We start from the raw sequence: 14,468 nt of genomic DNA on the forward strand, positions 1-14,468 counted from the left end.
TCCCCTGGCCTCTCTGCTCATTTAATTTACACTTTGCTGCTGGATGTTTTAAGGCTGATGAAGTTTCCTCCCTTCCCTGGCTCTGCACAAAAAAGTGAAGGAAGAAAAGCAGCCAGATGTGAGAGGCTTCAGAGGTCTTTGGGGGGGTGGGGAGGGAGGGTGATGTTAAATAAACATCCAATGATATTCTTTCTGCAAAACGATCCATTTTCCTGGCACCCAGGAGTTCGTCCAAGGGTCTGTGGGTCACTGGGGAAAAGCGTTCCGTGTGTTTTGGCTTCATATTCTTCCATTGGCCACAAAGAGCTAATTCTTCCAATTAATGAAATCAGCACGGCTGATGGAGATACACTGACAAATTATTTTCAAGATGAATATATTCACACTGATGGTGGGGCTGATAGGCCCGAAGGACTTGGAGGGTACGGAGTGAAGGTCCCCCACTAGCCAGAGACACTGAGGTCATTCATGATGGCCGGGATGTTGGCCACCGCCTCAAGGGACACCTTTCTCCGCCTGGAGCCATGGAGGCTGGGCTGGGTTGTCTGTGTTGAGGCGCTGCCTATCAATGGGCTTCTGTATGGTCCCTGCAGATCCTGGCACCCCTCCCCTCTCCCGTCTCCCCCAGTGCCCCAGCCAAGTCCCCTTCAGGGCCTTGTCTGAAGGGCCTATTCAGCATTTAGGATTCCCTGATGGGAAGTGAAAAAGAGACAGACAGATGCTTCCATAGAGCTAAGGATAAGTTGGAGGCCTGAAGACAGGAAGGGAAGCCTGAAGCCACAGAGGAGGAGCCCAGTGCAAAGAAAGAAAGAAAGCTACAGGTCCTGCGGGATGAGAAAGGAAGAAAGAAAGGGAGGAGGGAGGCTCGTGGAGGGGATGGAGAGTGGGAAGATCAGATAGGGAGGGGAGAAGGCCGGAAGGAGGCCCCCAGGCAGAAGGAGAGATCCCTGTTGGGAGACTTGAGCAGCGCCAAAAAGCAGTGTGGGATTTTTTTAAAGCCACAGGTTTAATTTCCTGGTGATTTTTTCAGGCTGATATTCGCAGCATTTTTCATTCCCTGAGCAGATCTGCTGGTGTGAAAAAGTGATCCAGAACGTGCTGGGGGACGGAGACCAGCTTTTACCAAGACAGGCTCATAAGGATGGCCCAAGGTCAAGGCAACATTTCATCTCCTTTTTGAAGCCCTAGAGAATGGGACAGATTTTGCTTCTGAACAGTCCTGGAAGAGGGGGAGGAACAGTGTCTAGATAGCTCTAGTGAATAAGAGACAATCAAAAGTCAAGGGCGAAATTAACCCTGTTAAACTAGCTCGGTGCTGTCAGTGTTCCTGCCTGAATCCAGAATGAATCAGTATTCTGAGCTTTGAGGGCTGTAGGTTAGGAGCTACAGGAACCAAAGCCCAAACTCCCTCCAGAACACTACCACCAAACATCTTTCCATAGACTTATTTCCCTGCTTAGAATCTATCTGTGCAGTCCTGGGCTTACCAAATAATATCCGCACCACAAGCCAGGAAAGCAAGACCCTCAAGAGCACAGATGCCCTGTACGATCCAAGATCAGCAGACTGGGGGTTCCTGGGGGCCAGCAGCACAGCTAGTGGAGCAGAAGCTGCATTTAACAAGACCCCAGGTCACCACCGTGGGCACATGACAGTGTGAGAAGTCCTGTTCCTGGCTGCTTCCATCCCACTCCAGCTAATTTGCTGCCACCATGAAGAACTGTTCCCACAACATCCTGGATTTGTAAAATTCTCCAAACACATCTTTCACTTTTTTATTTCTGAGTGCGGGCTCATGTCATCTACTCCATCTTGAAGATGCTTCCCCCTATGCCCACTTAGGAAATCTCGCCCACATTTTAAGACCCAACTCAAATGCTACCCCTCCTGGGAGCCCTTCCCACCATTCTCTTTCCTTACCAGAGGTTAGAACTTTGACTGCCGCCATTTGTTTAGATCACCCATAGAGAACTTTTCACTTTCTGTCTTGCATTTTGGTTACTCATGTACTTATCAAGGAGCAGTTCTATTTAGTGGTTTACAGGACTTGCTAGGTTCAAATTCATTTCCCCACTGCTTCTTAACTGTGGCACTCAGCAAATGCTTAACCTCTTTGGACCTCAGTTTATTCATCTATAAAATGGGGGTAATAGTTATACATATTCATAAAGTTGTAAGGATTTTTTTTTTAATTGGGAAATGTTGGGGAACAGTGCATTTTTCCAGGGCCCATCAGCTCCAAGTCAAGCCATTGTCCTTCAGTCTAGTTGTGGAGGGCGCAGCTCAGCTCCAAGTCCAGCCGCTATTTTCAATCTTTAGTTGCAAGGGTCACAGCCCACCATCCCATGCAGGAATTGAAATGGTAACCTTGTTGTTGAGAGCTCGTGCTGTAACCAACTGAGTCATCTGGCTGCCCCTTTGGCAGCTCAGCAGCAGTTCATTGTCTTCAATCTAGTTGTGGAGCGTGCAGCTCACTGGCCCATGTGGGAATCGAACCGGCAACCCTGTTGTTAAGGGCTCGCACTTTAACCAACTGAGCCACCAGGCCGCCCTGGTGAAAGGATTTTTTTAAAGTATGTTTATTGCATGCCTATATGCCAAGCAATAGCATTTGTACGTGCTCAATGATTGTCAACTGAATAAAGTGATCTAAAGAACTGTTCTTAATCACAGAGGAAATAAGAGATATTATCCATAAACTTCAATCTTATCCAACATGGTACAGTCTGCCCAAGGCTGACTGATATTTTGTGTCCCTTTTCCTAGAATCATAACCTGTTTTTTAAAAGAATCAATAATTGTTGTTGTTGTTTTTCTAATAATCACTGTCTAAAAGTCCGGCTTCCTCAATTTAGTTTCCACGCTATCCCCAGTTAGTTTCTTTCTGTCCCACTCCCTGGTTGCACTCTGAAAGCTCAATATTTTTTTTTAAGCATCTTTTAAAATATTCCAACTGGTCTTAAGTATTTATTTTATTTTCAACTTTTTTGTATAACTTTATCAACTGTTTCATTAAAATTCTTTTGACTCCCCCAAAATATTTCTTAAAACACTTATTCTGTGTTTTTATCTCCAAGGGAATAATTTGGCTGGGTTTTCTACCAGGAATGACACAATTCTTTCCACTGCAATGCAGAGGGGGAATTTGAGAACTAGTAGAGTCACATCGCCTGATTCTACACCCAAAGAACTGCTCAAATGCACAAGTCCCCAACTCTCTTACTGTCCATATTTCTCAATGCTGTCTTTCCCAAAAATGTTTTCCTGGTTAAATCCTAAGGGAAAGTGAAATGAATACCATAAAAGAAGCTCATTCAAGATGGAGGTCATTCCAGAGTCCAGTTGCCTGGGATTACAATGGTCCCTGATACATAATATCAGGCTCAACTATGGAATTTTTAAAATTTCAATCAATAAGCATTTTTTAATTTCCTTTCACAGTCCCATATGGTGTGTGACCTGGTTTGGTTTAGATACAATTCAAATATCTGTCTCCCATGCTGTGTCCCATCTATAATTTTTATGTCTCAATCTTTTTTTTTTTTTAATTTAGGGACAAAATATTGATCAGTACAACCAAGCTCTTCCCACCAAAACAGAAGAAGAGTTTCCATACTCTTGCCACACTCGCCATAGTTTAAGAAGGCGAGAAAGAGCCAACTAAAGCCACTTGTTTGAAAATTCAAGGAACTGGGGAGAAATGGGACCTCAGGCAAAGGGGAATGTGATCTACATGGGAAATCTCTGAAAGGACACCTGCTCCTCCATCGGTCATTGTCTCCAAGGCTCCTGGAGGTGCAGGCCCATGGGAGTGGCTTCTTATTGGAAAATGGGGCAAACAAGCATAGCACCAGCAGGGACAGAGGGCTCTGTCTGTGGGAAAAGGACAATCAGTGAACTTTCAAGCCCAGGGGGTGGGGCAAGGCTTACAATTTGAGCTAGATGTCTGGAAACTCAATATTGCCCAGAGTATCGATTACCTCACAGACTCAGATCCTTCCTGCTCAGAGGGCAGAAGTAGCTGGGCAGGTCTCTGACATGAAACTCTCTGTGCAGCTTTTAATTAACTCTAAGAAATGTGCATTACAGTCTCCTAGAAAGGGAGATTGTTTTACCTGGTAGAAGGACACAGGAGTCATCAAGATAGGAATTTGAGTATGACAAAAATATCAAGAGGTCCCATGTCTGCCTTGGCCCGAGGAATTAAACAACAGTGGGTTCACTCTTTAAATCATGCATTTGGGACCACTGCTCCCCACCAAATTTCTACTCAGGGCCTCTGTTCCAAAGAGAGTCGTAAGAACTTGGCTTGCCCTGCCTGCTGTTTTGATATCAAACATCGCTGGTATTCAAGCATCAAAAGGTAAGCAACCGTCTTGATTCTATACAGGTTGGTAATTCCAGATACATGGCTGTGTTACACAACCCTTCTTAACATCTGAGTGTAAACTCTCTCCATTCACTCTAAGGCTGCCAGTCGACAAACCCTCTCCAAGCCTTCATTCAGGTATTCTCCACCTACAGTTAGTACGGACCTACCAGTATGCTTGACACTATTCTAGGCTCTTGGGATACAAGTAGCCAAGACACGGTCACTACTTACAAGGGGTTTATTTTCTAGTAGAGAAAACAGATGTATGCATTAATAATAATAGCGGTTTCTTTAAAAATATATTTTTAAAATTTATTTTTGACAAATGAAAATTGGATATAAAGTGTACAATGTGGTTTTTGATATATGCACACTTTTATGAAATGATTACCACAATCAAACTAGTTAATGTGCCCATCATCACCTCCCATAGTTACCATTTGTGTGTGTGTGTGTGTAGTGAGAACACTTGAGATTTACTCTCTTAGCAAATTTCAAGTATATACTCGTAATGCATTAACTACAGTCATTATTCTGTAGGGTAGGTTTCCAGAATTTCATCTCATAAGTGAAAATTTGTACCCTTTGATCAACAGCTCCCCTTTTGCCCCACCCCCAGCCTCTGGTGACCACCTTTCTACTCTATTGTTATAAATTGGACTCTTTATTTTATTTTTTTTAGATTCCACATAAATTGGACTCTTTTTTTATTTTTTATTTTCAGATTCCACAAATAAGTGAGGTCTTGTGATATTTGTCTTTCTGTGTCTGGCTTATTTCACTCAGCATAATGTCTTCCAGATTAACCCATGTTGTTGCAAATAGCAGGATTTCCTTCTTTTTGAAAGCTGAATAATATTCCATTGTGTATATGTAGCACATTTTTAAAAATCCATTTATCTGTCAACAGACACTTAGGTTGTTTTCACCTTATGAAATGATGTGCTGTTGATAAACATTGGGCTAAGTACTTGTAGTAGCTGGCCTCCAAGATGGCCCCAAATGATCCTCACCGTCTGGTGTTCATGTGCGTGGATAGTCCCCTTCTACACTGAGTAGGCCTGACATATATCACTAATAGGATTTGTAGAAAAAAATGGTGTGTGGCTTCTCAGGCTAGGCCATAAATTATATTGCTGCTTCCACTTTACTCTCTCTTGGACCAGTCACCCTAAGGAAATCAGCTGCCATGTATTAGGTTGGTGCAAAAGTACTTGTGTTTTAAAAGGTTAAAAATAATTGCAAAACCCACAATTACTTTTGCACCAACTTAATAGTAAAGACACTCAAGAAGCCCTGTGGAAAGGTCTACGTGGAGAAGAACTGAGGCCTCCCACCAATAACCACTGAGAAACTGAAACCTTTTGTCAATAGCCATGTGACTCAGCCATCTTGGAAGCAGAGCCTCCATTTTCAGACAAGCCTTCAGATTACTGCAACCTCATAAGAAACCTCAAGCCAGCACCACCCACCTAAGCCGTTCCCAAATTCCTGACCCACAGAAACTGTGTGAGAGTCTTTATTGTTGGTTTGAGCCACTAAATCTGGGATAATTTCTTCTGCAGCAATAGATAACTAATCCAGTGTTTTGTGTTCATTATCTATTGAATCCTTAGTATTTATTCTAGTCGTAGTATTTATTCTTGTCCCAAGGGTACAGATGGGAAAACCAGGATTTAGAGAGGTTTAAATAAGAAGCAAAGTCAGAGCTGAAATCTAAGTCTACTGGACTTCAAAGCCTGTGTTCTTACCTCTGTACAATAGTGTTTTGGGTGCAAATGTAGACATCTACAGGTAACAGAAGGTCACAGTGGAAGAAGTAGTGAGTTCTACCTGCATAGTCAGGAATTAGACATGAGGAACAGGCAAGCAAGACTTGTTAGAAGATGGACGACTTGTAATGGAAATGAAGGATGAGGAGATGTACACCAGGTGGGAAGCGGGGAGAGGCACTCCAGAGGGAAGAGCATTAGCAGAGGCATGGAAGCTCAAACAGCCTGGGGTGTTCAGAACTTGCCTAGAGCTTCTAGATCTAGAAGAATCAGGCTTTGTAGCTGGTTCCCCAGGACAGAGTCTTGTTCTGCAAGATCCACTCTTGCAGTCGCAGGACCCCCCAAATCACTGGAACTGGTGCCTTTTCCACAAAATGCTGCCTCAGCCCCTGCTTTTGATTAACTCAAATCCTCTTTTTAACTCAGATCCCCATTTTTTCCCTCTCAATCACTTCTCTTTTACAGACCTAGCTCCCTGGTATGTCTGAAACAAATACCATTTCTTCCTGGCAGGCAATGCTTGCTCCTCACAAAATTGTAGTTATGACATTTACATTTGCATTCATAACATATCTCTGTCTGCTGCAAAATATCACATGAACCTTACTTCCTTCTTTATCAGGGTTACTAGAATGACAAATCAAGGAGACTTAGGGGACGAAGTATATTGGGTTTCAGAAAGGCATGCATCTTTTCTGTGGTAGCCATCTGGATACATCGGCAGATTACACATTAGAGAAGCACATTACCAGAGATGAGTAGCTGGTTCAATAACCACACCCAAAGGATACTGACCACAGGTTGGTGTCAAGTTCTAGAAGACGATCTATATTGGTGTGACCGATGGCTCTACCCTCAGCCCACTCCCAGGCAACACCTTTTAAATCAGTAACATTCATGAAGATATAGAAGGCAGGTTTATCAAATTTCCTAGTGGCTGAAACAGGACAGTTAGTAAATAGGTGGGATGCCAGAAATGAAAACTGCATGCCTCTCCAAAGGCTAGCATAGGTCAAATCTACCAAGATGAATTTCACCGGAAATGAAAGTTCCTTTACTTAAGTTCTAAAAGTCATTGCACAAATACACAATGGAGATTTCTGACTCAGAGATAACTGTAAGAGAGAGAAAAATCAAAGGGTTGTGGCCAATGGTGAGTTAAATAGGAGCAAAGACACAGCCTGCACTAATCTGGCTTTCTGTTGAGGGGGGACGAGGAGGAGGGGAACTTTGAAGGTTTACTGCTGAGATTCTACAGCCCCCCACCCCCACCCCACCACCCTAGGGCTGTATTTAGTAACTCACACTCTACTCCATTAAATGTGTTTGGGTTCCCAGCGCCTACCCACCCCCTCCCCCCAGACTGAGCCAGGGAGCCCTTAGAAGGTAATGAGAATGCTGAGAGCTTGGAGTCTGGGAAGAGCTTGGAAACTAAAGCTTTCTGAGCCTCTCCCCGGGGCCCTATCCCTGCTGATAAGGATGAGAGTGAAGTTGGCTGACAAGTGATTGGAAACAGGAGTTCCCAAACCCTTTAACCCTTCCCTAGCCTGCCCGTTGCTCTAAAGGGTAAGGCCCTTCTCGTGGCTTCCTGCTAATCTGTACCCGAGTCCTCTGACTCCTCATCAACTTTTCATTTTCCTCTCGCTTTGTCCTGACAGGTCATTGAATGCTGTCCATCTACCTGGAAAACAGTTACTACCACCACCAAACGCTAAGGTGCAGCCCCTCCACCTCAGGCCAACTGACAAGTCAGCCAGGGAGACCAGGGAATTCATTCCCCTGGTCCAGGCTCCCACCCAAGCATGCTTAGCCACCACACCTCTGCCCGTTCAGGGCCACTGTTCACAGCAGGACCCAACCAGCTGAATGTCAGTGCTATTTGGTGTTTGGGGGTTCTGGGTGCAGAGACCCCAGACCCAGGCCCAGGCACCTACTCCCAGAGCCATTCTCTGCTGCCATTCTCTGTCTGGCTGTGGAGCTCTATGGTGAACTTTGGAGGTCACCCCTGAACCAGACCTGGCTTTACTGAGTTATCCCAGAGGCCCTAAACCCACCTAGGTATTGCCTGATGCATGGACAGGCTTCCTATTAGAACAGAAAACTAGGGGGTCTGCCTCTGGTAGTGGCCAGCAAGGTTGAAGTTTAGAGGGAAGCTGCCGGCTTACCCAGGGGAGGGGCATTAAGGAGAAGCCAGGCTTAGGGCCACAGTAATTAAGTGTAAATTAGCTTCCTTCAGTAGAATGAAATTCAGATAAACTGCCATTATCATGCAAATCAGCCTTGTACCTAAAAGCCTTTACCCAAACAGGCAATTTAATTAAATCCCTAATCTCCTTTGGCCTGTTCTGACCCTTTCCCTAAAGCTCCCCCACCCCCACCCCACCCCCACCCACCCCCCTACACACATACTGACTTGGGAACTTCAAGATTCTATTTAAAACACTGAACCTGTAAGCACACAAAACATACCCAAAAATAGTGGGTCTGGGTCTGGGCCCTCTTTCAAGGTCTGGTTGCTGTGTCTTATAGTGTTAGCTCCCTGAAGCCCAGATAGTCATGATTGAAGGGCTGGGTGCTGATGGCAAGGGTGAGCGTGAGGGTGGTGATACTGGCAAGGGCAATGCCAACAGTGAAGTGATGGCGGTGGGCTTGGCCTTGAAGAGGCTTCACAAACTCCTGCTCATCCCGGAGGCTGATGCCCATTTAGGATCCTCCCCGTGCAATGAACAGTCTGCAATCTCACCACCCATAGAAAGCATGTGGCAGCCCTAACAGACTTGGACCTCAGGACCCTGGTGTTAAACCAGAAGAGGCAGGGATGGACAAATTGACCTGACCTGTCCGTGGATGTCCTCAGTTGTGAGGTTACACTGGCCACTGCTGTGAACCACAGAGCGATGCAAAGCCTGTTAGTGAGAACCAGCTTCTCTGAGGCTGTAGGTACCAGAGTGATTAGGGAAAAGGAAGAATGGAATGGGGGTGGGAACAAGGCTGGGGAGAAAGGCCGGCCCAAGAGGCACTGACAGGACAAACCGGCAGTGCGTTCTGACATCTGCAAAATGCTTCAGAAGTTTGTGCCTTCAAGTAGGGAAATAAGGGGGGGGGGGGATGAAGTATCAAATGCCACATATTATCTCTTCAATTTCAACCCTGTAAGGTAACTCTTAGTCTCTTCCTCCCACCCCCAGGGAGAAAACTAAGATGCAGGGTGGTGAAGTGACTTGCCCAATGTCACACAGCTCATGGGTGGCCTACCTTACTGAAAAGTCAATGCTCTTTCCGCTAAGCTGCAGATCAGTCACACAGATGATAATGTTGGAAGGGGGAATAACCACCTAATAATACTCAACGTGTCTGCCCTCGCTTCTGCAGCAAGAACATTTCCGTCCTAAAACAATCCATTTCCTCTGAGGGAGAGCAGGAAGGTCTCAGCAAGGATAAAGGAATCAGCTCTCAGCGCGAAAGATGCAGCACAAGGGAGCTGGGTTTGTGGGGGGCTTTTTGGGGGGGCAAACCCAGAAGAAGAAGAGCCCCAAAGAAGACTTTTCTTTTCAGGAAAGATGTATCAGGGCTGGGGGGGCGGGCAGGTGGAAGGGCATCTGTAAGTCATATAACAAACACCAGACCTCTCCATTTTATACCTCATTCCTTTGTTCTTTTGGTGGGGGCCCAAAGAGAAGGCATTTCTATTTGGAAAACTGAAACTCAAATCCCCCTGAACCCTGCACTTTTTCTGTTAATTGTATGGACTTCACCATGCCTGGAGAACGCATGGACCTTCTTCAGAGGAAGTTATATCTCTGGAAATAAGACTTTCTGGATTCAGGAAACATCCCTGTTTCTTGCGGGATTCCCTATTTCCTTGTACTGTGGGTTTTCTTTGCAAAGAGGAGAAGCCCTTTAGGGAGGTTCCCATAAATCTTATGAATAAATGAGTGAAGCTGGGGCTGTTTGAGGCAGCATAATACCCCTCCTCCGGAGGAGCTCCCAAGCCCTTCCATTCTTTAGTCTTTAGCAGGTTCGGTGCAGCCTGACAGTGACGGCCACGCTGCTCAGAAGCCAGGTGTTTCCAAAGGTCATCCACTTGGAATAATAGGTGCTGCTGTTTTGACCCCTGAAAGACAGTCCAGTCCTGAGGAAGTCTCCTTGGCTCTAGGGCTAATGTGGGTTGGGTAAGAAAGTAGGATTTTTGGACAAGGTCTCTTACAGAGTCCTTTGTCTCTCTTACAGCAAAGACAACAAAGAAGAATTTTAAAAGGCTGTCTTGGTCTCCAGAACCCCTCTGGAAGCAGATGGCATGTCAACAGGTTCCAGGGCAGACCCCAGAGGCCCCAGACCTGGGAGCCTTATTGGAATGCAATTACCCTAAGTGCTGGCTGTTAGGATGAAAAGGCAGGAATGCAATTATGGAAGGAGCATGCGGTGAGCTTTCATTGATTAACCTGTCCTGTCTGATTCCATTCCTCACTGGTGTGATTTTGGGGGCCCTGAGGCTTGCCCTATGCCCTTAGGTTATGAGAAAGAAAAAAAGCAAATGCCAAAAGCAGTGTAGGTGAGCATGAGGAGGGCCTGTGGAGCCCTGAAATTGCCTGGGAAATGTGCAAAATGAACAATGTGCATTTTACGGAAAGAGGCTCTATGCTCATCACATGTTTAGAGGACTCTGCAGCCCCCAAAGGGTTAAGAACCACTGGGTCAAAATAGTGAAAGATCAGAGGGGTGGTTAGAAAAGGACTTCCTCAGTTTTCAACTCTAAGTGGCCATGACCCATCTGGGTGCAATTCTTGGTCAACCACTTACCAGCAAGTTACTTAACCTCTCTCTCTGCCTCAGTTTCATCTATAAAATACCTACATCCTGGGGTTGATGAGAGAATTAAATGACATAAAGAATGCAAAGCTCTTAGCCCAACATGGAGCCCTTAGTAAGCTTTCAATGAATGGGAGCCATTTTCATTATGATTATCTAACACACATTCTCTTCTGAGTGGTCTTTTGACCCCAAATTCAGTCTAGATTCCATGGGAATCCCCTGACAAGACCTTCCTCCAAAATTGAGTGGAACCATGAGACCCAGGGCCTCCAGACATGGCTTTCTCAAACCCTCCCCAACAGGGCATGTCTCCCCTGGAAGGCGCCAGGGTCTGGGCACATTGGGAGACAAGAGCTTCTGGAAGGAGGTCACATCAAGTATCTGGGTGATGCCAGGGCCATGGAGGGGTTGCCTGGGACTAAGCTGGAGCCATCACCAGCGCGCCTCATAGAGCAAAGTGTCTAGCAATTTTAGTCACCAAAGTCTTCCTGCCTGTTGGGATAATACAGCCACGTGCTTGGTTAAAATGGACTTCTCTACCCTACCAGGCCCTAGAATGAGACTAGTCCAAGGTGCAGTATCTGCAGAACGTCTAGTGTGGGACTAAGAGAGGAAAATCCAAATCTCTCCTCTTTCCCTTTGTATTAAGCATGTCTTCTTATTTTCTGTATTTTTGATGCTTTGACATTGGGGGGCTTTACTGACATTGGAGGGTCTGCCAGTCCCGCGGTTAGCTAATTCCTACAGAGAGTAAAGGACTCACCTGCCAGTACAACTTTCATATGCAAACCAACCAATCCAGAGTCCATACCCCCAACCACCTCTTTTATCAGAGCTTGTACACCTGGAGTCCATCCTCCTGCCCTAATCCTCCCCAGGGCAGGGACCAGACAACTAGGGACAGCCCCTGTGCTCCAGAGCGAGCTACAATTATTTACACTAGCTCATCCTAACTCTGCTTAACCTGCCTCACTGGTCCCTCCTGTGGAAACCACAATAAAGGCTCTTGCCCATGTTTTTCCCTCATTCCCGCTGCCTCCTGGCTGGCTGTGGTGCTTCCGGGTGTGCCCCCCACCCCATGGTGTGGCCTGGCCTCTTCCCTTGGGATCTATAACAGACTATGTCGTCAATGGCAATTGTCTCCTGATCTGTTGGCCTCACCTTTCTTGAATAATAATAAAAACCTATATTTTAAAACACCCACTCTGCCCCCACAAATTACCCTGTCAGAGATCCTCAGAGATCTCTTCCATGAGGACCTACAGGCTACCCCAGGCATCTCCCATCCCAGGCCCAATTGCTCGGGCCTCCTTCCTCCAGGCCACGCCTGCAGCCCCAGGTCCCTGTTCCTCCTCCCCATCTGGGGTCAGAAGTGGTGTGATCTCAACTTTAGCAGGAAATCCTAGAGGTGAGAGCCATGGCAGGATCTTTATTCCTGGGCTCCCAGGATAAAATATACTCAAAGAACAGAGAAAAGGAGCTGCTCCAGACCTTACACTCATTTAGGCATCAATCATTCATTTATTCATTAATCATTCATCCCTCCACCCATCAGTCATTCATCTGCTTATTTATTCATTCAATTTGTTTGTACCTCTTCCTTGCTTTGGTTGCCACAGATGTTGGTCCTCTGCAGCTTTGATCTGTCCCCTGTCTCTGTGGCAGCTGCACAGCAGCGGCCTTCTGATGTCACTTTGTCAGTTACCTGGCTGAGAGGATGGCTCTCTCAGAGGAGCCTGAGACAACCAAAGGAACAGTGCAGAGCTGTCCCCTGCCTGGAAGGCTCTTTCCATTGCAGGCTCTGTCCTTCTGGTCCGTGGGTCAGGGCTAAGGGTAGGGAGGGTCTCCTAGGCCAAGCAAGAATAATGGTTCTAGACATGCCTCACAGCTGCTTGAAAACTGCTGTTCTGCGCCTTCAGGGAAGCAAGGGCTATCGGAGGCTCTAAGCCTCCAGGTCTGGCTAAGCAGCCTGGGCTCAGGACTCTGGGGGGTCCAGAGAACATGGTAGGGGGCAGCCTGGGACTAGAGCTTTAGAGGGCTAAGCTATTAGCCTCTTGACAGGTCTTCCAGCTTCCACCCACCCCGCCCCATTTCACCCCAGAAAGTCTATTCTCAGCCATCAACCAGAGATCCTTGTATGTAAGTCAGAGTGTGTCCTACCTCTGCTCAAGTCCCTGCCTTCACTTCCCGTTCAGTCAGAGCAGAAGCCAGGGGCTGCAGCATCTGGCCCCACTCACCTCATCCTCACGCCCTCTTTTCGGGCTTCACTGGCCTCATCCTTCCTCAACTGGCCAGCCACACTCCTACCTTCGGGCTTTTGCCCTAAGTGTGTTCCTCTGGAATGCTCTTGATGCCTGGGACACTCTTGAAAGTGACTCACTTTCTCACCTCCTTCAAGTCTGCTCACTTAACACCTTCTCCATGAGCCTACCCTGACCCATCATATTGAAAACTGCAAAACACACTCACACACACACACACACACACACGCACGCACCCTACTCTTAACCCCCCCCTTTACTCCTTAGCATCTGTCACCTTCTATCATATCATATAATTTTCTTATTATTTCTACTGTTTATTGCCTATCTCTGCATGCTAGGGTCTAACATCCACGAGGGCAAGGGGTCTTTGTTTTCTTCACTGACGTATCCAATGGTGTACCCATGGATGCCTGGTCCATCACAGCAACTCAGTAAAACAATCCTTCAATGAAAAAAAAAAATGAATGAATGACTGGGCTGTGGGAAACTCTGAGGGGGAAGCTTGTGAAGCCACCTGCTGTGGAGTTTGGGGTTTCCTAGGGTAGGACTTAGAAAGCCCATAGTAGCCTCTCTCACCTATGCTGAGGAGGGAGGAGCCCAGAGAATTCCAGATGCCAGCCTTCTCAGGGAGGGAAGGTAGGCAGCAGCATTGGCGGGGACTGTGCTAACTCGAGATGCCAGCTCCGTGCCGCTCTGGGGCTGGCCGGCGCTCTGGATGTCATTAGCTGATTTGTTCTGCTCTGCAGAATGTACTTTTCGTATTTAAGCAGAAAAAACAGCTTTCGGTCCTCGTGCCCTTCCTTCTGTGAGCTGTAGCACATGGCCTGCTTATTATGAATTAATCCTCTAAAGAGCATGTTCATTATTCTAATTTAATTGTGCTTCGTTTCAGAAAATAACTAAACCCAGTGCGGAATAAACTCCAACGCTGATCGGTTTTCAAGAAGTTAACCTAAGACAAAATACTGCTAGAGGGCAGCAGCAATTTGGAATCATTAAAGGGTACCCATGTAAATAATAAAAACAAAACTAAAATGCAGAATTAAATTAAGGAATAGGAAATTAAATTTGTGAATCTGATCTGAAATTGAGGCCCTATATGCACAAGCTTACCCTGGCTTGGCTCTTTGCTCAGGAGTGCTGGGGTGGGAGGTTCTGCAGACGCTCCCAGGCCGGGGAAGTGGCGGGCAGGGAGAAGCTCAGAAGCCTCCCTTCGTGACTGACAGTGTGCCGCTCTGGGAAGAGAGC

The 14,468-nt window shown here is 46.4% G+C and overlaps 1 long non-coding RNA gene across 1 annotated transcript; it reads left to right on the forward strand.

The window, feature by feature from the left end:
* Nucleotides 1-4,217: 4,217 nt before the first annotated feature.
* On the forward strand, nt 4,218-14,250 carry LOC141571821 (uncharacterized). The gene is made up of 3 exons (XR_012496878.1): nt 4,218-4,363; nt 10,375-10,566; nt 14,113-14,250. It is a non-coding gene; the product is annotated as an uncharacterized LOC141571821 (long non-coding RNA).
* The last annotated feature ends 218 nt before the right edge of the window (nt 14,251-14,468 follow it).

This window comes from Rhinolophus sinicus, linkage group LG05, assembly GCF_036562045.2.
Source record: "Rhinolophus sinicus isolate RSC01 linkage group LG05, ASM3656204v1, whole genome shotgun sequence".
Taxonomy (NCBI): Eukaryota; Metazoa; Chordata; class Mammalia; order Chiroptera; family Rhinolophidae; genus Rhinolophus; species Rhinolophus sinicus.